The 26,861-nt window shown below is 33.1% G+C and overlaps 1 non-coding gene and 1 pseudogene across 1 annotated transcript; both read right to left on the bottom strand.

The window, feature by feature from the left end:
- Window positions 1-5,144: 5,144 nt before the first annotated feature.
- On the bottom strand, window positions 5,145-13,420 carry LOC107852056 (annotated as a pseudogene).
- Window positions 13,421-24,194: 10,774 nt separating this feature from the next.
- On the bottom strand, window positions 24,195-24,353 carry LOC124892150. The gene has a single exon (XR_007050101.1). It is a non-coding gene; the product is annotated as a U1 spliceosomal RNA (small nuclear RNA).
- Between the last annotated feature and the right edge of the window lie 2,508 nt (window positions 24,354-26,861).

Raw genomic sequence — 26,861 nt, 5'->3', positions numbered from 1 at the left:
AAACTTTTGAATATAGAAAATAACTCAGAATGATCTTTCATTAAGAAAACCCAAGTACATCTAGAAAAATCATCAATGAAACTAACAAAATAACGAAACCTAAAGGTGAACTGACTCTACTAGGACCCAAACATCATAATGAACTAATGAGAAAATAAACTCTGAATGACTCGCAATACTACGTGAGAAACTAGCATGGGTGTGTTTCCTAAGTTGATATGACTCACAATCTAATGTGGATAAACTAGACAAACTAGGCACTATTTTCTGGAGCTTGGATAGACTCAAATGTACCAAACATTTGTGAATTAGGTCTGGAGGGTCTGTAACAAATCATGTTGTGAAGGAATTTGAAGAGGTAAGATGGTAAAGGCCTTGTGATTCATGTCCTGTGCCAATCGTCTCTCCCATACTGTGGTCCTACATTAGAAAAGAGTCATAAAAAAAGTTATTCTACAATGAAGGGCACATGTCACACGACTAACAGATGCAAGATTAAAAGGACAACTAGAGACATAAAGAACAGAGTCTAGAGGGATAGAAGATAGGGGTTTGGCTTGTCCAACTTCTTTTGGTTGTGTTCAGATCCCATTGGTTAAAGTAATAGCAAAAAGACATTGTAAATAAACAATATCAGACAAAAGTGATTTGTTATCAGAAATATGATCAGAAGCACCTAAGTCCGCAACCCATAATCCAAGAGTACTAGACTGTGAAATATAAGCAAAAGGATTACCAGCAACAAAAGCATCAGTCTGGGCAACTGAGGCTACTTGTGGAGATGTCTGCTTACTTTATTGATTCTAAAGGAACTCATCATATTCTATTTGGGCAATATGAGCATTATTGGATGGTCGATTAGGCTGTGGAGATATCTGTTTTCTTGCTTGATTCCGAAGGAACTCATTATATTACTTTACAACAATAGGATTATAACTGGGTGGTGGACCATGCAAACTATGGAATATATCCTGAGTATGTCCAACTTTATGACAATAACTAAACCTCAATTGAGATTTTCCAGAACGACCTCCTCCTCATCGATTTTCGGGAGGCACGGCAAAACGAAACAGATAAGAGAATAACTCATCAATTGTAAGAACTATAGGACTAGATAAAATCTGATCACGTACAGCATCATGGTCAGTAGAAAGTCCAAAAAGTGTAAGAACTAAAAACAACATTTGTCTGTGTTTTTTTTGTTTTTCCACATCCTTAGTGATGGGCATCGATGTATCAAATTCTTCCATGACTGCTTGTACTTTTCCCAAATAAGTAGACATATCAGATTCTTGTTTCTTTAAGTTGGTAATACGAGATATCACATCATAAAAATGATAAGTCATTAGTGTGCAAAGAACAAGCCTTTTTCCAAACTAAATAACACGTCTGGAATGGATGAAACAAGGGCATCAACTTAGAATCAATAGATCGCCACAAGAGACTGCATAATTGAGCGTCATCTTTCTCCCATTGTTCTTTAGCCTTCGCATCTTCCGCACTAGATTTTCCCTTTTCATCTACCACGCTAACCTTGTTCGTTAAGTGATCTTGGACACCTTAACCTTTCCACCAAAACTCAACTGATGAAGCCTAGGCTAAATAATTTGAACTTTCTATTAAAGGTTCAGAAGTGATCATAGGGCTTGAACTTCCAATTTTAGTATTTTGGAGCCAAAAAATCATGCCTGAAAGACATCTTGGGAATTTGACTTGAAAATTCCAAGAAACAGTTGCTGGAAATAGTCCCACTGGGTGTGCCACTAGAAACAGAAGATAGTTACTAGAAATATTACGAAGTCACAAAAATTTAGCGATCAGAATCTGGAAAAGAATATGTGGTCGGAGTCAGAATAGACCGGCGACCCCAAAAAAGAAAGAAAAACTCAAAAATTCGAGCGGAGATTGTCTCACGCGTCGGTGCGTGAAGTAGATCTAGCCGGAATTATGGGATTTCGGTTGATGCATGGCGGTGCGAGGCTGGTTGTTTTTCGGTGGTTTTGGTCGGGTTTTAGTCGCTTGATATTTTCGATCCTCTCGGTGGTGTTGTATTTTTCACACAATCCACAAAATTAAATATGATGAAAATCAGTCACCGAAATTGACGTGACTGGGTTATTTTTTTTCTGATATTTCTCACCAATGCTCTGATACTATGTGAGAATTAATCGAGAAAATATTATTGAAATTGTGTGGTTACATAATTACATATAGACCCTATTTATAGACACTATAGTAAAATACTTTTCCAAGTAGGATTTTGATATACTACTCCTACTTCTACTCATAGTCTAATAGAGAGATTAGGTGAAATGAAAGGTTTGATCTGTCTTTACCCTTTTCTATTTGTCTCTTAGGTCAGTTTGTGTATTAAATAGACCAAAATTGAGTTGATGAATTAAATAGGGATTTATCTCGTGAACGTTGACACGAACTGATCATGTGACTTTTTTTTAAAATCCATATGGCATGCCTAGTGCATTTTGTTAGAGAGAGGTATTTTTTTGCCAAATATTTAACGGATGAGTATTTGTTTAGCCAAAAAAACTAACGAATGATATTTTTGCTCCATTTCAGATAGTTCAAGTGTAGTTTTGATCCTTTACCGCTTATTTATTGATTTTTCAAATTGGACAGGTATTGTTTATATCTATTTTTAGAATAGTGGACAAGTAAAGTATTGTTGTTGTTGTTGATACTCCCTCCGTTCCTAAATTCTTGTCGTCCTTATTGAAAATAGATATTCCATAATGCTTGTCAATTGTCATTTTAGAAAATCAAGACATAATTAATTATATTTTTTCATCTTTACTCTTAGTCATAAATATGGAGAGAAATTAATACTCCTTCCGCTCGCATTTACTTGTCAACTTTTAAGTTGTACATCCCTCGAGAAAAACATAAACTACAAGGCAATTTGACTAAATTAACCTTATTTAGTACTCATCTTTATTTAATGATTCTCTTTTTTGTATTATAATATTTCTCTATATTTATTACTAAGCATAAAAGTGGAAACAAACAACTATTTATGCCTAGATTTTGTGAAATAACAAGAATTAAGGAACATCTATTTTTAATATGGATGACAACTAATTAGTAACGAAAGGAATATAGTACAAAAAAATGTATTAAATAGGATGAGTAATAAACAAAGATAATTTAGTCACATTATCGTTTAGTTAATGATTTTCTTAAGCAGTGTACCAACCAAAAAGGTGACAAGTATTTAAGATCAAAAGAAATAGTGGATAATACTCCCTTCGTTCATTTTTATGTGCTCCCTTTTCTTTTTTTGAGTCAGAAAATACAAATTTTGATCAATATTTTGAAGATGTATTTCTTAATCAAATTTAAAAAAATTATAATTTATATTACTTTTGATATAGTTTTTGAATATCAAAATTTTAATTTTAAAAAATTAAATTAATTTAATCTTATTTAATTTTGAATCTTAGTCAAATTTACTCACGAAAATAATAGAAGCATATAAAAAGTAGGATAAATTACACAAATTCTATACTTAAGAGACTATATTACCTAATATCCCTTACTTTTTTAAAATTTATATAAAATTCCATTTTTCAACTTTACTCTTAATACATGTCAAGAAAACCTCACATCCTATTTTTACTCCACCATTAACTCATTCAAGATTTCCTTCCCTAAAATATCTCACTAATTATCAACAATTAAATCATCTTCGTTCTTGATTTTTTCTCTTCCATTAATGTTTAAATCATCTTCCTTCCTAATTTTTCTCCTCCATTAATGCATGCAACTTTTTTTCCTCTCCTAAAATCTCTCCCAGTTTTTTAAAAAAAATCTATTGATACATAAATAAATTTATTTAGTTATTCATACATGTTTATTTTTTTTAATGGTGATTCAAATGAATGATAAATATGATATCATTATATGGGTGTTATGGTGATTCATACGATAGATACATTTTGTATGATTTTAACGGGTGATACATATGTTATTAATGGGTGATACATATTGTATTATGGTGATTCATATGGTAGATACAATTATTTAGTTCAATTATTGGGTGATTCATATGATATTAATGGGTGATATATATGGTATTATGGTGATTCATATGGTAGATACAATTATTTAGTTCAATTATTGGGTGATTCATATATATGATATTATGGTGATTCATATGGTAGATACAATTATTTATTTCAATTATTGGGTGATTCATATGATATTAATGGGTGATATATATAGTATTATGGGTGATTCATATGTTCATAATTAAAGACAAAAAAAAAGAGAAACATAACTAAAACACCTAAATTAAATCTAAAAAAAAAGAGAAAAATTAGATATTTTTCCTTAAATAAATGAATACAATGAATAAAAGAGAATCTATTATTTCCTTAAATAAATATCTTGTTAGTTTCAAATATATCACTTTTTTATATGTATCACCATATAACATATGTATCACATTTTCAAAAATTGGGATAAAATGTAATTAATAAAATAATCAAAATTTTATGTAATATAACTTAAAGATTCAGGAATTTATGTAAGTTAACCAAAAAAAACGTAATAGAGGGAATATGATGTTTAGGAACTGTCAGAACATTTTAAGAATTGTGGAAGTTACACATTGGATAGATCCAGCAAAATAGTTTGCCGAAAAATCCTCTTCGTACATTTATTAACGTTATACTACACAACTGCAATAAATGTGCAATAAAATGTTCGGCAGGCAACTGCAGATGCATTTTTAGTATTTATACTTGATATGTTTCATTTTATGTGTTCGTAAATTTAATCGGTGTTTATTCTGAGTCAATTATGTATTTGTAAATTTAACTCTTACCATTTAACCATGTAGTTCAAGTGTTTATTCTGAATAACGATCTCTCTTCATTAAATCACTTCACTATACTAAACTTATATAGTTTGGTATAAACACCTGGTGATGCAAATACCAATTGCTCGGTTATAATCAATTAAATGGCAATGACAATGTTAATACATATAACGTCAATGCAGTTGCTATTCCTCATTTGTTTACACGTCTTTGCTAACAGCTATTCCACCATTGTTTAATAAATACTGCTAATTATAACAATTTTGACTTTTCTAAAATTTAAACTGCTAATAGAAATTTAGGGGGACTACAATATGAGATCGTACATTTTACCAAGTTGAAGCTGTAAGTTTAACCAATTCAACAATGGGCTTAGAATCCACACTCACATGGATAACAAGCATGGTTTCACAATAATCCAGATAAAAAAAAATTTGCATCTCTCACCAACCAAGAAGTAGAAGCTTCAAAAGAGTCATCCGGATGTAAACACCATTCTTAGCTTGTCTAAAATAAGCAGCTCTTGGATCCCCATCCACATCAACAGTTATCTACATAGGATTATACAAAGAATTTAAACAGCATGATTGTGGTATGAGAAGAGAAAGAATCACAAGCCGAACTATATAACAGAATTAACCTCATCTCGTCTTGGCAAAGGATGCATCACTACAGCATGTTTCTGCACAGCATTTTAGACACTCAAACCCACTATATACTTCCCTCAAGCTTCTTCATACAAATCAACCCTCTCTCCAAATCTCTCTCTTTGAATACAAGTTTGATATACCACATCACATTTAGAAGCCACCTCCACTAGATCAGCACTTTCTTCCCAGTTAACCCCCATTGATGTCAAATAATCCTTTATGTCATCCTAAAATGATAATTTAGAACAAAAGAAACATCTTTTATGAATCTGTAACAATTCCAAACAACATCGTGTACCGATATTTGAGTTTAAGGAACAAACTTCATTAAATTGGATAAGAGGTAATGCTAATTACCATCTCAAGACAATCTTCTTTTCTCAATCATAATTCATACCTTCATTTTAACTACATCAGGGGATACAAACAAAATTTTCACATATCGTTACTTCGCAAGCAAGTGAGCAAGTGAACAAACTGTCCTCCTATAAGCTAGATCACCAACAAGAGCAACTTTTATACCATCGAGTTTTCCTACTTCTCTTTCGATGGTATACCCATCTAGAAGGGTCTGTTTCAGATTAAATCAGGATAGTTTTGTTGCAGTCAGACAAGAAAAAAATAGTCTAAGAAAACTACTATGATACAGAGAATTTTCATTTAAGCAAATGCATGCCCAGGTAAACGTCATATGTACTCTATTGGAGTATATAGTTTCATCTAGTTAACACTCTATATGTTACTCAGAGTTTGTTATGAATTATAATGGAAGACGAACATTCTAAACACATGATAGGGATATTTACATAGTTAAGACTTAAGAACTAAATTATTAATGATCTCTAGAAACTCAGCTGGAACATGATCCAAACAAGTTACCGCTTCCTAGTCTATATCTGTTAAAGGGGAAGGATAAAACAATATTCCCACAAAATACTTTATGGTTAGTCTCCCAATACTGAAAAAGTTAATGGTAACATAGTGACTCTAAGAAGTAACTAGTACAAAGATTGAGAAAGGAAGAAGAGAATAGAGGAAAAAAATGAGAAACAAAAGGTAGAAAGGAAAGAGAAAACAAAGGGGGAAAAGGCAGAGTAAAGAAAAAAAGAAAATAAAAGAGTAAAAGGGTAGCTCTCTATATTTATAAGTCAAGGGAGGGAATTAGATAATTATCAAGCTTAAACAATACTAGCTTAATTTTTTATTATTATTATTATTATTTATTGATAACCATGGCATCCGGGCCAACTTTCACGCACCTCGACTAAATTCACGGGATACCTGCCACCTGTTGGGTCATGGGTCTTTGTCCCTTCCTATGTGGATAAATGAAGCTAAATTTGGAACCAACCCACTTTTGCCCATAGGTCTATTACTATGGGGCACATATATTGATCTTTTCAGGTCTTATTCACCATCACAAAAAGAGAGTTTTCAGCAGTCAAAGAGAGAAAAACAAAGCTGATTCTCGCACCTAAATTTCAGCCATAGCTGTCAACTTTAAATTACAATTTTTGCTTCGTTTCTTGTCCGATTGAGCTGATTTTTGGACTGCTTGTTCCTCTCATCTTAATCTTTGATTAGGAACTTACTGATCTTGATTTAGTGGCCTGTATCTCTTGTTATTTATTTCCGAATAGTAGCTACATTTTTTGTGTCTTCACTCCTTTATTTCTCTAGTGTTTGGTGTTGTGAATTATGTATTGTTTCTTGTTGTTTGGTACTTGTTTGGTGGCTATTTTGGAGGATAATATTGTAACTCTTTGGTGATTATAGTGGAGGTTCTGGTCCCGTAGTTTTTTACTCTTCACACTGAATGATTTTCCACGTAAATCTTGTGTCTTGTGTGATTGTCTTTATTCTTGTCTTGTTTTATTTGGTTGAGTTATTTGTTGAATATTACTCTATTTTGATTGGGTTTGTTTGTCTCCTCTTGGTTCAAGTTGAAAGAAAAAATTTAGTCTTAGGTATTTTCCGTTGCTACCCTGTCGGGCTCTTTGATTGTGTGCCCGTCTTTCCTAACAAGTGGTATCAGAGAGTTGGTTATTGCTGATTGTTTATTTTAATAATGAAGAAAAATATGAGCAAGATGGTGTGTTTGAATGGTAGTAACTATCATACTTGAAAAGGCAAGATGAAAGATCTTCTATAAGAAAATGCATCTACCTGTGTTTGAATCTACTAAACCTGAAATCCATGACAGATGAGGATTGAGAATTTGAGCACTTATAGGTTTGTGGATATATCAGACAATGGGTTGAAGATAATGTTAGAAATCATATTGTAAATGAGACACATGCTAGAAGTTTGTGGGACAAGCTCGAGACACTTTATGCTTTGAAGACTGGCAATAACAAGTTGTTCCTGCTTAAGCAATTGATAAATATCAGGTATAAAGATGGCAGTCCTATTTCTGATCAAATAAATAATTTTTAGGGTGTCCTTGACCAGCTGTCCAGAATAGGTGTAAAGTTCGATGAAGAAATTCAGGGACTTTGGCTTCTTAATACTCTGCCTAACTCTTGGGAAACTCTTCGAGTTTCTTTGACTAATTCTGCTCCCGGTGGTATTGTAACTATGGAATATATTAAGAGTGGTGTCTTGAATGAAGATATGAGAAGAAGATCTCAGGCCTCATCTTCTTTATCTTCACATTCTGATATTTCGGTTACTAAAGAGAGGGGGAGAAATAAGTCCAGAGATTCAAATAATAAAGATAAAAGTATAAGCAAGTCAAGGTCCAAATTCAAGAATGTTACATGTGATTATTGCAATAAAAAGGGGCATATCATGAAATATTATTACAAGCATAAGAGAGATATAAGACGGCAAAAGAAAAAAGGTGATAATGAAAATCGTGTTGCTGTTGTTGCTAATGATGATCTTCTTGTTGCTTATGGTGAGAATGATATTAATCTTGTTCGCGATGAGTCTAGATGGTTTGTGGATTTTGGTGCTACTTCTCATGTTATGCCAAAGAAGGAATCATTTTCTTCTTATACTCCAAGTAATTTTGGAATGTCGAAAATGGGCAATAATAATGAAGTTAAAGTCCTTGGCATTGGCACGATTTGTTTGGAAAGTAACAACGGTTCCAAACTAGTTCTCAATAATGTCAAGCATACTCCAGATGTTTGCCTGAATTTGATTTCTGTAGGAAGTTTTGATGATGAGGGTTATGTTAATACCCTTGGTGCTGGCCAATGGAAGCTTACTAGAGGTTCGATGATTGTGGCTTGAGGTGACAAGTTATCTAACTTGTACGTATTTTAGGGCTCTACTTCTAGAGGATTAATAAACTTGGTGGAGAATGATACTTCATCAGAGTTGTGGCATAGAAGGTTGAGTCATATGAATAAGAAGGAGATTGATAGTTTGGCTAAGAAAAATTTGCTTTCTGGATTAAAACAAGCAAAGTTGAAGAAGTGTGTTCATTGCTTAGCCAGTAAATAGAAAAGAGTTTCTTTTCAAAGTCATCCGCCTTCAAGAAAGCTCGATTAGCTAGAGTTGGTGCATTCTGATTTGTGCGGTCCTTTTAAAGTAAGGTCTCATGGTGGTGCACTTTACTTTGTGACTTTTATTGATGATCATTCTTGCAAACTCTAGGTATTTCCTTTGAAGTCCAAGGATCAAGTACTTGATGTGTTCAAGAATTTTTAGGCCTTAGTTCAAAGACAAACAGGAAAGAAATTAAAATACATCCGTTCAGATAATGGTGGTGAGTATATTGGTCTTTTTGATAGATATTATAGAGAGCAGGGTATTCGGTATCAAAAACCTCCTCCAAAGACTCCTCAGTTGAATGAATTAGCAGAAAGGATGAACAGAATACGAGTTGAGAGGGTTAGATGTGTGCTTTCAGATGCTAAGCTGCCAGACTTCTTTTGGACAGAAGCACTTAATACGACTGTTTATGTTATCAATTTATCTCCTACTGTTGCTTTGAATGGTAATGTCCCTGACAGAGTTTGGTCCAATAAGAATGTTTCTCATGATCATCTTAGAGTCTTTGGGTGTAAATCTTCTGTTCATGTTGCTAAGGATGAAAGGTCAAAGTTGGATGTTAAAACTAGACAGTGTATCTTCATTGGTTATGGTCAAGATGAATTTAGCTATCGCTTCTATGATCTAATTGAGAAGAAACTTATTAGAAGCCGCGATGTTGTGTTCTTTGAAGACCAAACAATTGAAGATTTTGGCAAAGCTGAGAAAGTTGATTGTCAGAGTAGTGAGAGCCTAGTTGATGTTGATCCAGTTCCTTTGACTACTGATCTTGAAGAAAATCTTCATGATGATGAAAATCAAGTTGATAATGAAGATGATGATCATGTTCAGAATGACCAGCAAAAAGTTGTTGATGCTCCAGTGCAAATTGATATGGTTGATCAATAACCAGTTGTTGATACTCTAGAGAGTTCTCTCAGACGATCTACAAGAGAGAGAATACCTTCATCTCATTATTTCTCCTAGTGAGTATGTACTCTTGACTGACGGAGGAGAACCTGGGAGTCTTAATGAGGCCATGGAAAGTGAAGAAAAATAAAAGTGGTTTGATGCTATGGAAGATGAAATTAAATCTTTGCAAGATAATTATACCTTTGATTTGGTTAAGCTGCCTAAAGATAGAAAAGCTTTGAAAAATAGGTGGGTTTTTCGGGTGAAGCATGAAGATGGTAATCTAATTCCATGGTACAAAGCTAGATTGGTTGTGAAGGGATTTAACAAGAAAAAGAGAGTTGATTTTGATGATTTCTCCGGTTGTAAAGATGTCATCCATTCATGTGGTTCTAGGCTTAGCTACAAGTCTAGATTTAAAGGTTGAGCAAATGGATGTTAAAACTGTTTTTCTCCATGTTCACTTAGATGAAGAAATTTATATGGAGCAAACCGAAGGTTTTGAAGTCAAGGGAAAAGAGAATTATGTTTGCAAATTGAAGAAGAGCTTGTATGATTTGAAACAAGCTCCTAGGCAGTGGTACAGGAAGTTTGGTTCCTTTATGAGTCAGCAGGGCTTCAAGAAGACTACTTCAAACCATTGTATTTTTGTGCAAAAATTCTCTGATGGTGACTTTATTATTATGTTGTTTTATGTTAATAACATGTTTGTTGTTGGTCATAATGCTTGCAGGATTCAAAAGTTGAAGCAAGAGTTGAGTAAGTCTTTTTCTATGAAAGACGTAGGACCAGCAAAGCAGATTCTTGGCATGCAGATTGTCCGTGACAGAAAGGCCAAGAAGTTGTGGTTATCACAAAAGAAGTACATTTAAAAAGTACTTTGAAGGTTTAACATGGACAAGGCTAAGGTTGTCAGTACACCTTTAGCTATGCACTTCAAGTTGAGCACGAAGCAGTGTTCTTCCAGTGATGAGGAGAAAGAAAATATAAAGAAAGTTCCTTATGCTTCAGCTGTTGGTAGTTTGATGTATGCAATGATTTGCACAAGACCAGAAATTGCTCATGTTGTTGGTGTTGTTAGTCGTTTTCTTTCTAATCCGGGAAGAGAACACTGGAATGCTGTGAAGTGGATTATAAGATATCTTTGTGGCATTTCTAGTCTGAGTTTGTGTTTTGGTACAGGGAAGCCTATTCTTTGTGGTTATACTGATTCATATATGGCAGGTGATGTTGATACTCGCAAGTCTACTTCAGGGTATTTGGTTACTTTTGCAGGGGGAGCTGTGTCTTGGCAATCTAGGTTGCAAAAAAGTGTTGCTCTATCTACTACAGAAACTGAGCTTATTGCTGCTGTTGAAGCTTGTAAAGAATTGCTTTAGATGAAGAGATTCTTAGGGGAACTTGTTTGTTCTCAAGAGAGGTATGTGCTTCATTGCAACAGTCAAAGTGCCATACATCTTGGCAAGAATTCTACATTTCATGGTCGGTCTAAACACATTGATGTGAGATACCATTGGAGTCGGGATATGTTGGATTCTAAGTTGCTTGAACTTGAGAAGATTCATATGGATGATAATGGTTCCGACATGATGACTAAAGCTTTTCCAAGAGGGAAGTTTGAAGATTGTTGCATGATCGCCGGAATGGCGGTCCCCTCCACATAGTCAGGAGGAGAAATTGTTGGGTCATGGGCCTTTGTCCCTTTCTATATGGATAAATGCAGCCCAATTTGGACCAACCCACTTTTGCCCATAGGCCCATTACTGTGGGGCATATATATTGATCTTTCTAGGTCTTATTCACCATCACAAAAAGAGAGTTTTCAGCAGCGAAAGAGAGAAAAACAAAGCTGATTTCCGCACCTAAATTTCAGTCACAGCTGTCAACTTTAAATTACGATTCCCGCTTTGTTTCATGTCTGATTGAGCTGATTTTTAACTGATTGTTCCTCTTAACTCAATCTTTAATTAGGAACTGGCGAAGCTTGATTTGATGGCCTGTAGCTCTTGTTCTTCATTCCCGAATAGTAGCTGCATTTTTTGTGCTTTCATTCCTTTATTTCTCTAGTGTTTGGTGTTGTGGATTATGAATTATTTCTTGTTGTTTGGCACTTTTTTGGTGGCTATTTTGGAGGACAATATTGTAACTCTTTGGTGATTATAGTGGAGGTTTTGGTCCCGTGATTTTTTACTCTTCACACTGAAGGATTTTCCACGTAAATCTTGTATCTCGTGTGATTGCCTTTATTCTTGTCTTGTTTCATTTGGTTGAGTTGTTTGCTGTATATTACTCTATTTTGCTTGGGTTTGTTTGTCTTCTCTTGGTTTAAGTTGAAAGAAAAAGTTTAGTCTTGAGTATTTTTCGCTTCTACCCTGTCGAGCTCTTTAATTGTGTGCCCGTCTTTCCTAACACCACCTCCCACAACATAAGATACCAAGTAACTCTTTCCACCAAGGCAAGGATAGAGAGGAAAAAACACCTAGTGTTTTTTGTTTTTGCTGGAATTTGAAACTATTGGAAAGATCTTTCATGAATAAATGCCACCTAAGATTTTTCGGTTGCAGTTTAATGATACAATTTCAAGTGATGCAAAGAACTAAATGATTAAGATGTAAGATGGATCAATGCTCATCTCCACCAAAACAAAATTAGATTTGGAACAATTGCAGCAGTAAATATCCATTTAACAAGACATTTGAAATAATTCTTGTCTCAACTCCCTATCCTACAATGAAAAATGTCCACAAGAGGTGCAAACCTGAGTTGGGGGTTGTCCAGGACCATCTCCTGCATTTATGATTGGAATACTTGCAGTCGATGTGGCTCTTCTAGCAGCACCACTTTCAAAATATCTCATAATAATGATGTCAGAGTAGCCTTCAATAGTTCTAATTGTATCTGCAATTCAAACTTTTATTTTAAGAACCCAAGATCCTATTGAAAGTAAAAATTACTTTGTTTAAAAACTAATAAAGATACCCTTAAGTGTCTCTCCTTTTGCTGCTGATGAAAATTCACGAGTATTTTCCGTTGTCAATACTTCCCCACCTAAACGTTTCATGGTAGATTCAAATGAAAGCCTAGTCTTAGTTGAGGGTTCATAGAAGAGAGTGGCCATAAGATAACCTTTAAGAATCTCACATCCCATCGACGACTTCTCGATTTTCTCTATCTCCCGTGCCACTTCAAATATGGCTCTAAGAGTATCTCTATCAAACTGCTGAGATTCAATTACATCATCAAGGAAAATTTTATTCCTAACTATAATCGAAGACTTATTTTCCATCTCCAATGCTCTGCATTGGAATGTGTTGCTATTCATTGACCTACTGTATTGATTTCGTCCCTTTTTAAACAATTCAACGGAGGATGATGACCATGATTTGGACATGTCGACAATTAAACTAATAGAGTTATAGTGCACAGGTTGCTTTGACCATGCATTGCTGCCTCTAAAGTTAGAGAAACTCTTTCTAGGAGGTGACATAAGTATTTTCCCGTGGAATCCATTTGAAGAAAATGTTGCGGAAATAGTCATATTGAGATCACTCACCTACAACAAAAAAGAAAAGGGTAATTTAGAAGTTGCGCCAGTTAAATATTACACCACATCAAGTTTTCAATACAATACTAGAATATCAAGAATTAGAAATCAAGGGAGAAAACAACCAATTCCAAGAACAATAAACTAAGTTTAGTGCCGCGAAAAACATAATAACAACAAATATCAACCAATCAAAAAGCAAGAAGTTGCTATAACTATCTCAAATCTATTCAAGTACTCTCTTTTTTTGTCATTCAAATTCAAAATTTTCATTCATAACATGAAAACTCAAAAAAAAAATTATTAAACAAAGCAACCCCTCTCCCACCCCGCCACCTCTCTTATTGACTATAGAACAGTAGTCAAAATATAAAACACTAAGAACCAAACAAGATTACCCCACCTCGCCACTCCTAATTTACTACTCAACATTCTACTTCCTAGTATATCTAAGTAAACCACCAACACAAATGATTGCCGCCCCACAAGTACCAATCAGGTTACACACATTGTTGAAGCACGGTTAAGCCTTGACCAAACATCCTTCTTTCTTCTTAACTCTGTTCTCATCTCAAGGGACAGGGACCTGGCGCATACATCTGTAATCAAATTCACAGTAACTACGAGATTATCAACATAGTTGTCGTACTGAATGGCGATGGTATAGCGAAAGTTCTTGTTAAAAAGGCGATCTTCATTATCTTGTCCTTAACTCTATATCTACTCTTTGGATTTTGTCGCATTTCTAAGTTCGGACTGTAAGGATTTAAATAGATTGTATAACCTAAATAACCTAATATACATAATCCTAACAATTATTTCGAAACGTTGAAATTAATGATTTTCACATACACATAATAACAGTAATTCAGTAAAAACACTTACCTGAATTCTCCATTATTTTTTTTGTTGGCAGATATTAGCGGAAGCATACTTTTCTTTATATTTTTCTCTCTGTACCTTACTTTCAGAATAATTTTGACAGAGCTTATTCACTTTTTGACAGAGAGAAGACCGTTTTATAATATAGGGAATAGACAGTTAAGTTTTTCACGGTCCATCAATGTGGTTGTGGGATATAATAGTGTCAGTAATTATCGTACTAACAAATTAGTCAGTAGTTTAATCCTACTAGGTAACTTTCCCATATAAGTTTAGGATTTAACTTATTCAATTATTATTAAATCAGTAAATAAATTAATTATGTGGGCCATAGAAATTTACATTCTCCCACTTGGCACACACAATGTTAATTTAGTGGTTTAATATGTACGTCAATCATGTGCACAATTAACGTTAAATCCAACATCATTTGTCATCATTAAATAAGTCAACTAAAATGAGTCATGGCGGTTGTACGTCACTTTATTAACATAGTTCCTTCCATGTACTGCAATAGTAGTCTATTATCTAACATAACCTTTTAAAAACATAATGGGTCCAACGATAATACTTAGAATAATTTATCTAAGTTAGAACCTGTTATCATTATTCATAATATTATGTATACAAGAGAAAATAGGTAACAACAGAGACATATATAATTTGAGCTCAACGTGTCAATTACATAAACATAATAAAGTCTTTACATAAAATCATTCATTGCTATCAATAAGACCCATCATTGCAACATGTTCAACAAATGTTTTGGGCGGTAATCCTTTCGTCAAAGGATTAGTAATCATAAGCTTGGTGTTAATATGTTCAATTGACACTTTATGTTTCTGGACTTCTTCTTTAACCGAAAAGTATTTCAATTCCATATGCTTAGCACCTTTCGAATACTTATCATTTTTAGAGAAGAAAATTGTGGTGGTATTATCACAATAAATTTTCAGCGGTCTGGCTATATTGTCGACTAGTCCAAGTCCTGAAATAAAATTTCGCAGCCAATTAGCTTGGACTGTGGCCTCAAAGCATGCCACAAACTCAGCTTTCATAGTGGATGCTGCTATAACAGACTTCTTCTTACTCTTCCAGGATATTGCTCCTCCAGCTAACAGAAACAAATATCCAAATGTGGATTTTATTGTATCCACACAACCAACATAATCTGAATCTGAATATTCAACCATATCTAGATAATTATATCTTCTATAAGTGAGCATATGAACTTTCGTTCCTTGTAAGCATCGCAACACTTTCTTTGCAGCCTTCCAGTGATCCATTCCAAGATTACTTTGATATCGACCCAGCATCCCAACAGCAAAACTGATGTCTATTCTTGTACATGTTTGGGCATACATAAGACTCCCAACTATTGATGCATAAGGAATATCTTTCATTTGCTTTCATTCCAAGTCATTCTTTGGCCATGATTGAGATTAAACTTATCTTCTTTCTGAATTGGAATGGGACTTGATGAGCATTTTTTAATTCTAAATCTCTCTAATACTTTATTAATATAGGTTTTCTGAGACAATCCCAACAATCCTTGTGATCTATCTCAAAATATTTCTATTCCAATCACATAGGATGCCTCGCCCATATCTTTCATTTCAAAGTTGTTAGAGAGATATTTCTTGGTATCGTGCAACAAACCAATATTATTAGTAGCAAGCAAGATGTCATCAACATACAAAACTAACATAATAAACTTACTCCCACTGACCTTCAAATATATACACCGATCAATAGTGTTTTCTTTAAATCCAAAGGTGACAATCATTTCATTAAACTTAAGATACCATTGTCGGAAAGCTTGCTTAAGTCCGTATGTTGACTTCTTAAGTTTACACACCATGTGTTTCTTTCCTTTAATAGAAAACCCCTCAGGATGACTCATATAAACTTCTTCCTCCAAATTTCCATTCAAAAAGGTTGTTTTCACATTCATTTGATGTAGCTCTAAGTCATAATGAGCTACCAAGATCATTATAATTCTGAGTGAATCTTTTCTAGAGACAGGTGAAAATATCTCTTTATAGTCAATGATATCCTTTTGAGTGAAACCTTTGGCAACAAGTCTGGCCTTGTGACGTTCGATGTTGCCAGCTGAGTCACGTTTGGTCTTAAAGACTCATTTACACCCAATTCTTTTGCAACCTTCGGGTAATTCAACAAGGTCCCAAACTTCATTTTGTTCCATAGATTTTAACTCATATTTCATAGCATTAATCTATTTATCAGAATTGTTACTTTCAATGGCTTATGAAAATGAAACTGGATCATCATCAATTCTAAAGTCAGTTTCTGACTCATGTAGATATACCAAATAGTCATCAGAAATAACAGATCTTCTTTGTCTTTGAGATCTTCTTGATGCTACTTCTTATGGTTCATCTACTACAGGTTCATCAACAATCATGACTTCATTAGTAGGAGCATTAATTTATTGTTCTTAGTGATTACTTTGTTGTGCAACAGCTTCAGGAACAACAAATTTAAAAGAAGTACAGGATAGAGGAATTCGCACCCTAACTTCTTTAATTTCCACATTATGTGGTTCTTCACTCCCACTAACTTCGCCATTCTCAATGAACCTAGCATTTCTAGTTTCAACTATTCTCATACTATGATTAGAACAATAAAATCTATACCCCTTTGATTTTTCTGGATAACCAATGAAAAAACCACTGATTGTTCTTGAATCCAGTTTCTTTTCTTGTGGATTGTATACTCTAACTTCTGTCGGGCAATCCCAAACATGCAGGTGCCTTAAACTGGTTTCCTACCGATCTATAATTCAAAAGGTATCTTTGGGACTGCTTTACTAGGAACCCTATTTAGTAATTAAACGGCAGTCCTTAAAGCATACATCCATAACGAAGGAGGTAAAGATGAATTACTTAACATACTCCTAACCATATCCATTAATGTACGATTACGCCTTTCTGCCATACTAGTTTGTTGTGGTGTACCAGGCATTGTGTATTGAGTACATATGCCATGTTTTTCGAGGAATTTAACAAATGGACCTGGGTGTTGTCCACTTTCATCATATCTTCCATAATATTCACCACCTCTATCAGACTTGTTTATTTTTACTTTTCTATCTAGTTGTCTTTTAACCTCAGTAATAAATACCTCTAAGGCATTAATCGCTTGAGATTTTTCATGCAATAAATAGATATATCCATAACGTGAAAAGTCATCAATAAAAGTGATAAATAATTTTCTTTATTAAAAGATGTGATATCAAAAGGACCACATATATCAGTGTGTATAATTTCAAGAAGTTGTGTGCTTCTTGTGGCTCCTTTCTTTGTGTGTTTTGTTTGTTTTCCTTTAATACAATCTACACAAATGTTAAGATCAGTAAAATCTAAATCTAAAAGATTTTCATTCTTAACTAATCTTTCCAATCTTTCTTTAGATATGTGACCTAAACGTTTATGTCACAAGTAAGAGGATTGTGCATTCACCAAACTTCATTTGGTTCCAACATTATAATGCAGAGCTAAGAGTGTTTCGGCAAACAGATTATCAAGATTCAGTTTGTATAAGTTATCACAAAGAGTACCAGTACCAATGAGATAATTATGTTAAAACAAACTAAAACATCCATTATCAAAATTAAAGGAATATCCATTCTTATCTAACTTAGACAAAGAAACTAAATTTCTCAAAAGAGAAGGAACATAATAAGTTTCAACTAAATCTAAGTGACGCCTAGTAGCGAGAATCAGACGATAAGTCCCGATAGCTTCAACTAGAGCCTTTACTCTATTCCTCATGGAAACAAATATTTTATTCTTGTTTAGTTTGGATTGTAAGGAATACCTGCATAGTATTAGAAATATGAACAGTACAACTAGAGTCAATCCACCAAGTATTATAAGAAACTTCAGTTAAATTTGATTCGAGACATATAAAAACACTAGGCTTACCTTTCTTCTCAAATCATGCCTTACGTTTCAGGCAATCTTTCTGAAAGTGTCCAGATTTTTCACATAAATGACACTTTCCATTCCTGTTTCCTTTCTTACATACTTGAGATGAGGACTCATTAACTTTAATTTGCTTCTGTTGTCCCTTACCATGCTTCTTTCCTTTCTTTTCAGCTCCTTGATGATTTACATAATTAATGGAGTGGGTTCCTTGATTCTTTAGCCTTGTTTCCTATTGAACTAGCATACCATGCAATTTATGCACATTCCATTTATCTTTCATAGTGTTTTAGTTCATTTGGAAAGGACTATACTCGGATGGTAATGAGTTGATGATAAACTGCACAAGAAAATTTGGTTCCACTTCCATTTCTAATGACTTAAGTCTTGCTGTTATGTTTGTCATTTTAATGACATACTCATGCATGGTACGTGAACCATTAAATTTCATGGTGGTCAAAGTACCAATTAGTGTCCCAGCAAGAGACTTATCAGCAGTTTGGGATGACTCTTCCATAAATTTCAGAAGTTCTTTTGCATTTTCAGTTTTGGAAAAAGTAGTCTTAGTGTTGCCCGCAATATTCATTCGCATGAACATTAAGCCTAATCTGTTAGACCGGTCCCAATGCTTATAATTGGACTTTTCGTCATCACTGCTAGCTTCAATAATAGCAGTTGACTTCTCAGAGTAAAGTGCAACATCAAGATCTAAAATCCCAAGTTAGAATTTGATTTGTTTGCATCAATCTGAAAAGTTAAGTCCATTAAAAGTCGTAACAGGGGCAGAGTGCAAATGAAGGGCAAGTGCTGCAAGTAAAACATGCTCATTTATTAATACTTTGAGTTACAGTTTATACACATTGTCAAATTCAGAAATAATCTACTTTCTTGAATGTATATTGATGTTCTCCTTTGGATGAAACATCAAAATACAACTTTAAACATCATGATGCTTAAAAGTATACTTAACACAAATCGATAATATTTAATGCATCAATTAATAATATTTATTATCTTTGGATAAATAAATAAATAAATAAATTAACGATACATCAAAATTATCTCTTTAATATTTATTGGTCATACGAACAAACAATCAACCTTTGAGAGATCCACAAATGTCTTATAACCAAAATTTTAATTTACCCATAATTGGTACATCATTTATAAGCATCAAAATTAATGGATAATTAATTTAAACTTAACCTTTATTTTGGAATTAATTTCATAAAGATTCGACCACTTTGGTGATTAACGAATCTTACATATATAGTTCTAAGTCACATTAAAACAATAAATTTTATTATTAAATACTACAATATTCTAACAACAAAGAATTGTTTCTGTGACATGATAACAAATGTGATTATTATTAACATCAACAGTACTAAATTTCAATAATTTAACACCAATAACAATAATAACAAACATTAATATTATTATTAATAATAGGCCAAAAGAAATACTGTCTCACGAAAAAAAATAAGAAAAAACATTCTGCTCTCCAAATACAATAACAATAAACATTCATAGCAACATTGAATTAAAAATCCATAAATAGCCTAGTAATTCTTTATCTTTCATTGAGTTGTCTTGTTTGAATAAAAATAAAAATCTGCCTTTTCCAGAAACAAGAGTTGTTGTTTACTTTATTTGATGTATTGTAACTCAAAGGATAAGAGGCACGCCAATTTAAATCACTAAAATTTTAATATAATGATAAATTTAAATCCCTAAATTTCATAATTAGGGTTCATAAAATTAATGAAAAACTTTAACTGCAACAGAAAATCATTAGTTCCAAAAACTTGCTATGATACCACATGTAAGGATTTAAACAGATTGTATAACCTAAACAATCTAATATATATAATCCTAACAATTATTCAGAAACGTTGAACTTAATGATTTTCACATACACATAATAACAGTAATTCAGTAAAAACACTTACCTAAATTCTCCATTGTTTTTCTTGTTGGCAGATATTAGTGAAAGTACACTTTTCTTTATATTTTTCTTTCTTTACCTTACTTTCAGAATAATTTTGATGGAGCTTATTCACTTTTTGGCAGAAAGAAGACCCCTTTTATAATATAGGGAATAGACAGTTAAGTTTTTCACGTTCCATCAACGTGGTTTTAGGATATAATAATTATTTCACTAATAGGATTTAACTTAGTCAATTGTTATTAAATCAGTAAATAAATTAATTATGTGGGCCATAGAAATTTACACGGACGACATTTTTTTTCAAAGACCGAATATGGATTTGGGAATTCAAATACTCTTTGGCAAAATGATCTTCTGGACCCCTGTACTGTGTCAGTTTTGTAAGTTGGACACTTCTACTTACATGTTTGTCATCTGGACCCCTGAACCACTAAAAAGTGATATTTTAAACTCTTTTTTGGTGAGTGTAACACACTCTCCCCCACATCAGCTGTCATGTCAGCTGTCACGCCTGACACGTCTGTCACGTCATCTGCCACGTCATTTCAAAAAATATATTACATTAAATTTCAAGTCATTTTTAAAATGCTACATAACAAATTAAATATTAAAATTAATTTAATTAAATAAGAAATTTATAAATTGTAGAAAAATTTGAATAATCATGTTTTTATTTTTTCTCACAAATTAAACATCAAATCCATTCCAAATAATTAAAATTCTTCTCCAACTAATTTAAATTTTTAACTACAAATTCATATATACAAATATAATAAATTTTTTATTTTTAAATTTGAATATTTTTAACAAATTCACAAAAAAATTATTTTTTTCAAGCGAAATTCACTAAATTTTTTTAATATTCATTATCACTCACTTTTAATTTTAATTTAAATTTTAATCCCAAAAAAAATAAAAAGATTTCAAATTTAAATTTTAATTAAAAAATGAAGAGAATTGAATTGAGAGGGAAAATTAAAATAAAAAATAAAAAGTGAACGGGGAGGGAAGGCTAGAAGAGTGTTGGGGTGGGGGGCCTGGAAGGGGCTGGAGTGGGGTGGGGACGGGGCTGGGAGGGGTATGGGGGCGAGGGGTGGGGTGGGGAGGGGCTGAACGGGGCTAGTGAGGTATGGGGGATGGGGACGGGGGCTGGGGTGGGGTGGAAATGCTGGGAGTGGGATAGGATAGAGCTGGGTAGGGTATGGGGGGTGGGGGTAGGGAAGGGCTGGATGGGTGTTGGGGTGGGGGGCTGGAGGTAAGGTGCGAAGGGGCTGGGTGAGGTGTGTGGGTGGAAAGGGAAAAAATATTTTTATTTTTTTAAAATTTTTAAAAATATTTTTAAAATATTTTAAAATTTTAAAAATATTTTTAAAATTTTAAAAATATTTTAAATTATTTTAAATTTAAAAAAATGGAGGGAAAAAAAGGACCCTTTTTATTTTTTTTAATTTTTAAAAATATTTTTAAATGATTTTTAAATTTTTAAAAATATTTTAAAATGATTTTTAAATTTTTAAAAATATTTTTAAATTATTTTTAAATTTTTAAAAATATTTTTAAATTATTTTTAAAATTTTTATAAAGATTTTTAAATTTTAAAAGATGGAGGGAAAAAGGACGGACCCTTTTTTATTTTTTTAAATTTTAATATTTTTTTATTTTTTTAATTATTTTAATGTAAAATTGGCTAAAAATTGACCTCCATTCACACCCCCAGGCGAGTGGCTACACTCTCTTTGTCCTAGTCACCATGACCTTGCCACATAGGCAAGGTCAATGGTCAAAGGGTGCAAATATTATTTTTTGATGGGTTCATGGGTTCAGATGACAAACATGTAAGTAGAAGTGTCCAACTTACAAAACCGACATAATATAGGGGTCCAGAAGTTTGACAGTGAAGAAGTTTGAATTAGGGCATTAATTAAGTATACCCATTGTTATACTTTTTGGTCTAAATATTTATCTCTCGTTATATTTTCAATCCAAAGATATCTCTTTTACTATACTTTGACACTAATTTACCTTTAATTTTAACGAAGAGACACATGACAAGCTCGGAATCAGTTAACCCGTCTCAAATTTTAAATACCCATTTTCCTTGGAAACTCATCCGTATAATACTAGTGGTGGTCATAAAGTTATTCGATTTTGTTAACCATGTGTTTGTAATATATTATATTGGAATTATTTAGAAAAAGTTTTTCTATTAATATGAAAATTTGAGTAATTTAATATAAAGTTCTAAAATATTATATTAAAAAAATTGTAAATCCTTCTTTTTTCTTCTCTCATTGAAGAATTCATAATTATATTGCCTACAAATTTCAAATTGTCTATTGAAGCGAAAATAAAATCATAAATACTAAATATAGTTAAAATGTGTCAAAATACCCTTATCTAAAACATAAAATCTGCAATATAGTGTATTAGAATTTGATTTACAAGTAAAAACTATGTTGCACTTTGCTACAGTTCGAAATCCCCTAATAAGTGAAAATATAGCACCATGTGCCACAATTTGATACTTTGAAAGGTAATACTCCAACAAATTGTTTTGTAGATCTACCTATTTTTTGAACCAACTCAAAAATAGCTAAATCATAATACATGCCATTTAAGTACAAAACAATTCTCAAGTCTAGGGCTGGGCATATTTTGGTTTAAACCGAAAAATCGAACCGAAATTTAATTTTGGTTTGGTTTTTTGGTTTTCCGATTGGTTTTGGTTTCAAATTTTAGAAAATTGGTTAAACGGTTTGGTTTTTGAATTTACAAAAAAAGAATTCGGATAAAACGAAATTATATAAATAATATATTATAATATATATATATATATATAATTTAATATATATGTAAATATACTAAAAATATAATATAATCTGATATAACATATAAATATATAAATTATAATTATTTAGTAACCCTAAATCCTAATATACTGCTTTGCTTTAGACCCTAACATTAACGTGAAGGCTGCGGCAGCGCTCAACCATGCTCAGTTCGTCAATTCATTTGAAATTTCAATATCGCCAACGACAGTCGTTTGTTCAGTTCATCACTGCCGTCGGCAGTCGCTGCCGAGTGCGGCCACTGCCGTCACACCAACGGCAATGACTCAGCGAGGTCGATATTTATGGTTATTTCATGCATGTTGAATTAATTATATTTGGGAATGAAAAATAAGTTTGAAAAAAGATTATTTTTCTAGAAAAATCACCAATTTTAAATGTTCACTACTTTAATCTTTAAAATCGAAATAAAAATCCGAAATAATCGAACCGAATTTGTAAAAATGGAACCAAACCGAAATAATTTTGGTTTGGTTATGGTTTTCATTTTCGTCAATCCGAAAATAAAAAAAAACTGAACCGATATTCAACAATCAAACCGAATAAACCGAAAGCCCAACCCTACTCAAGTCCATCATATTTAAGACACAATGGAACTACTTACTTTAAGGCATGAATGAAAGTTAAACCATAATCCTTCACGGTATTACATTTACACATGCTACTTTTTTAAAAGACAACTCATACATATACTCCTGCTAAGAGAGTATGTACGGAGACCTAAACAAAGGATATGTCTGCGCATAATGACGTGAAATAAAGATGCAAATAGGTTGGCATAATATTTTTTGGAACTAGGCAGAAAGAATCCCCTTCTTTTTATTTGTAGATAGCTATAGATACTATATCATTTTTACCATATATAAAGTCACCAAATGAACTAATAACTACTTGAGAGTACAAAATTGATTTCATATAAGTAACTAATCTGCAAACAAAATCATAAGCAAGACATGACTTTGCAAGACGCGAGCTAAACGGAAATGTATTTTTAACATCAACAATATACCCAGTGAAATCCCACAAGTGAGGTCTGGGGATGGTAGAGCGTACGCAGACGATATCACTACCTCTGAAAATAGAGAGGTTGTTTCTGAAAGACGCTCAGCTCATGTGTAGCAATTCTAGGTACTAAAGGTAGGGGCCGTGCGAAAGCAGACGTCCGCTGCCACAAATTATCATATAGGCTCGGCCACTTGGGCCGAACTTAGGCAGGCGCCCCTCCAAAGTGTAATGGAGGTCATCAACCTATGCCACAGGCCTTCATGATTGCCCATTGATCATGTCCAGGTAAGTATTTTTAACATCACTTTATTATAATTAAAATAAGCATACACTAACTTAACAAATGAAGTTGTTTAGATAGACCAAACAAAACAGAGTAAACAGAACAAAAGGGGGCAGATATACCTTTTTGTTGGGGCAGTGAAAGAAGCGCTCGTCAATGTATCTCTACCCGATCCGCCTAGAATCCGACCTTCTCTTCGCTCAGATTTACAAACAGAGAACAAATGCTAGTATTTATTATGATGGCGGCAGAATCCGTCCGCCCGTTTTGAAGAATGTTGGCGGCTAACAGTAGGTTATAAGAGAATTGGAATGACTTCAAAAAACTTGTACTACAAATGCCACTATATGGGGAAAAAGAGGAGAAATATGTTCTTGTACAAAATGGTCTCCAAATAAGAGTGAAGTAGCTTGGAACTTTTCGCTCTTACGAGGAAAAAGCAGTGGCGGAGCCAAGATTTTCTAAGAGGGTTCACAAGTGAACAACGAACTAATTGAAAGGGGTTTAAAATTAACTATATATACATAAAAAATAATTTTAACCATGTAAATATAGTATAATTTTCCGCCGAAAGGGGTTCGGATGAACCGCTATATAAAAGGTAGCTCCACCCTTGAGAAAAAGAGGAAAGACTTTGTAATTATAAGTGGTCATTTGACAGAGTGTAATGTGTATTAGTTTGGAAAATTAATGCATGTATTAGTTTAATGTGTAATAGTAACATCTTGTTTGGTATATATTTTTACCCTATATATAACTATTATACACTCTATTGTGTATTAAGATGTGTATAATTAATACATCAAAATTCATGGCATTAGTAATGCAATAGATCTAATGCATGCATTAATATGCTTAAAGACACTATTATCCTTCCAAAAACAATCGCATCTTTTCCAATATATATATATTGAGGGTATTATGTAAAAAAAGTTTTTTAAAAAAAAAATTATGTAATTCATGTTATTTTTAATACATCGAATCAAACACTGCATAAGAAAAAAACAAGCATAACTAATGCAAGCATAACTAACACAAGCATTACTAATAGATCATATTTTCCATTATTCTTATACACTCTACCAAGCGACCCCTAAGAGTTCATTTGGTGTGAGTTATAACATAAATAATTTTGGAATAAAATAATTTATTATTTTATTTCATATTTGATAGTATAAGTTATTAGTTAGTACCCTTATTATTTATTTTATTATTTATATTATAGTGTTGGAATAAAGTATTTTATATACATGATGGGATACTTAATTCTGAAATTCTCTAGATAACTCTTTCTTAACCAAATAAACTCTAAGAATTATTTGGCAGAGTGTATAAAAATAATATTGAATAGGGTGTACTAATAATGGTTGTATTAATAATACTTGTATTAGTTAATTATATATAAAACATAATTTTTATGTATTAAAAAATATTTGAAATAATTTGATGTATTAAAAAAATACACAACAACAACAACAACAAATCCGGTGTATTCCCATAAAGTGGGGTCTGTGGAGGGTAAGATGTACGTAATCCATACCACTACCTTCGAAGAAATAGAGAGGTTGTTTTCGATAGACCTCCGGCTCAAGATAAAGAATAGTAAACAAGGGGATAAATGACAGAACAGAAATAAGGAATAAGAAATAATAAAATAAAAATCAGAAAAATACGAAATACGAGAAATAAGAGCAACACGAAAAGAGAAATAGGAACTAAGAAATAAGAAATAGGACACCCACCTAGTAGTAAGATACACTCACATACCAAAGACACCTATGTACATAGTCCTAGGATTACTAACCCGGCTACACAAGATCTCTTCTGACTGCTTGCTACAACCCACACACTCACACTAGCCTTCTACCTTTATCCACGACCTCCACACCTTCCTATCTAGGGTCATGTCCTCAGTAAGCTGAAGTTGCTCCAAGTTATGTCTAATCACCTCCCTCTAATATTTCTTCAGCCTACCTTTACTTCTCCTAAAGTCATCCAAAGCTAGCCTCTCACACCTACGAACTGGGGCATCTGCGCCCCTCCTCATCACATACCCAAACTATCTCAGCCTTTCTTCCCGTATCTTATCCTCCACCGAATCCACTTTCACCTTCTTCGGAATAATCTCATTCCTAACTCTGTCCCCTCTAGTAAGCCCACACATCCAAAGCAACATTCTCATTTATATCACCTTCAATTTTTGGATGTGGGAGTACTTAACTGGCCAACGCTCCACTCCATTTATAAAATAATGTTTATTTTCAAAAAATGCCTTTCTAGTGTTACTTTTTTTTTCAAGCGGAGAAGCTGGAGGTAGGTAGCAATAACTGGTGTTGTAGAAAATGATAACCCAATTTCACTTTCTTCGTCTAAATCCAAAAGTCCTGTGATGAAATCGACGAAAATTTTTCTGAAAAAATGAAAGAAATAAGAAAAAGAGAGAAGTATCGATTACCCCCCTGAACTTGTCACGTTTTATTCATGGTACACCTGAACTTTGACTAGTCCTAAGTACCCC

Source organism: Capsicum annuum, chromosome 1 (assembly GCF_002878395.1).
Source record: "Capsicum annuum cultivar UCD-10X-F1 chromosome 1, UCD10Xv1.1, whole genome shotgun sequence".
NCBI classification, from domain to species: Eukaryota; Viridiplantae; Streptophyta; class Magnoliopsida; order Solanales; family Solanaceae; genus Capsicum; species Capsicum annuum.
Note: the sequence above shows the minus strand (reverse complement) of the source record. Positions and strands in the feature narration are given on the sequence as shown.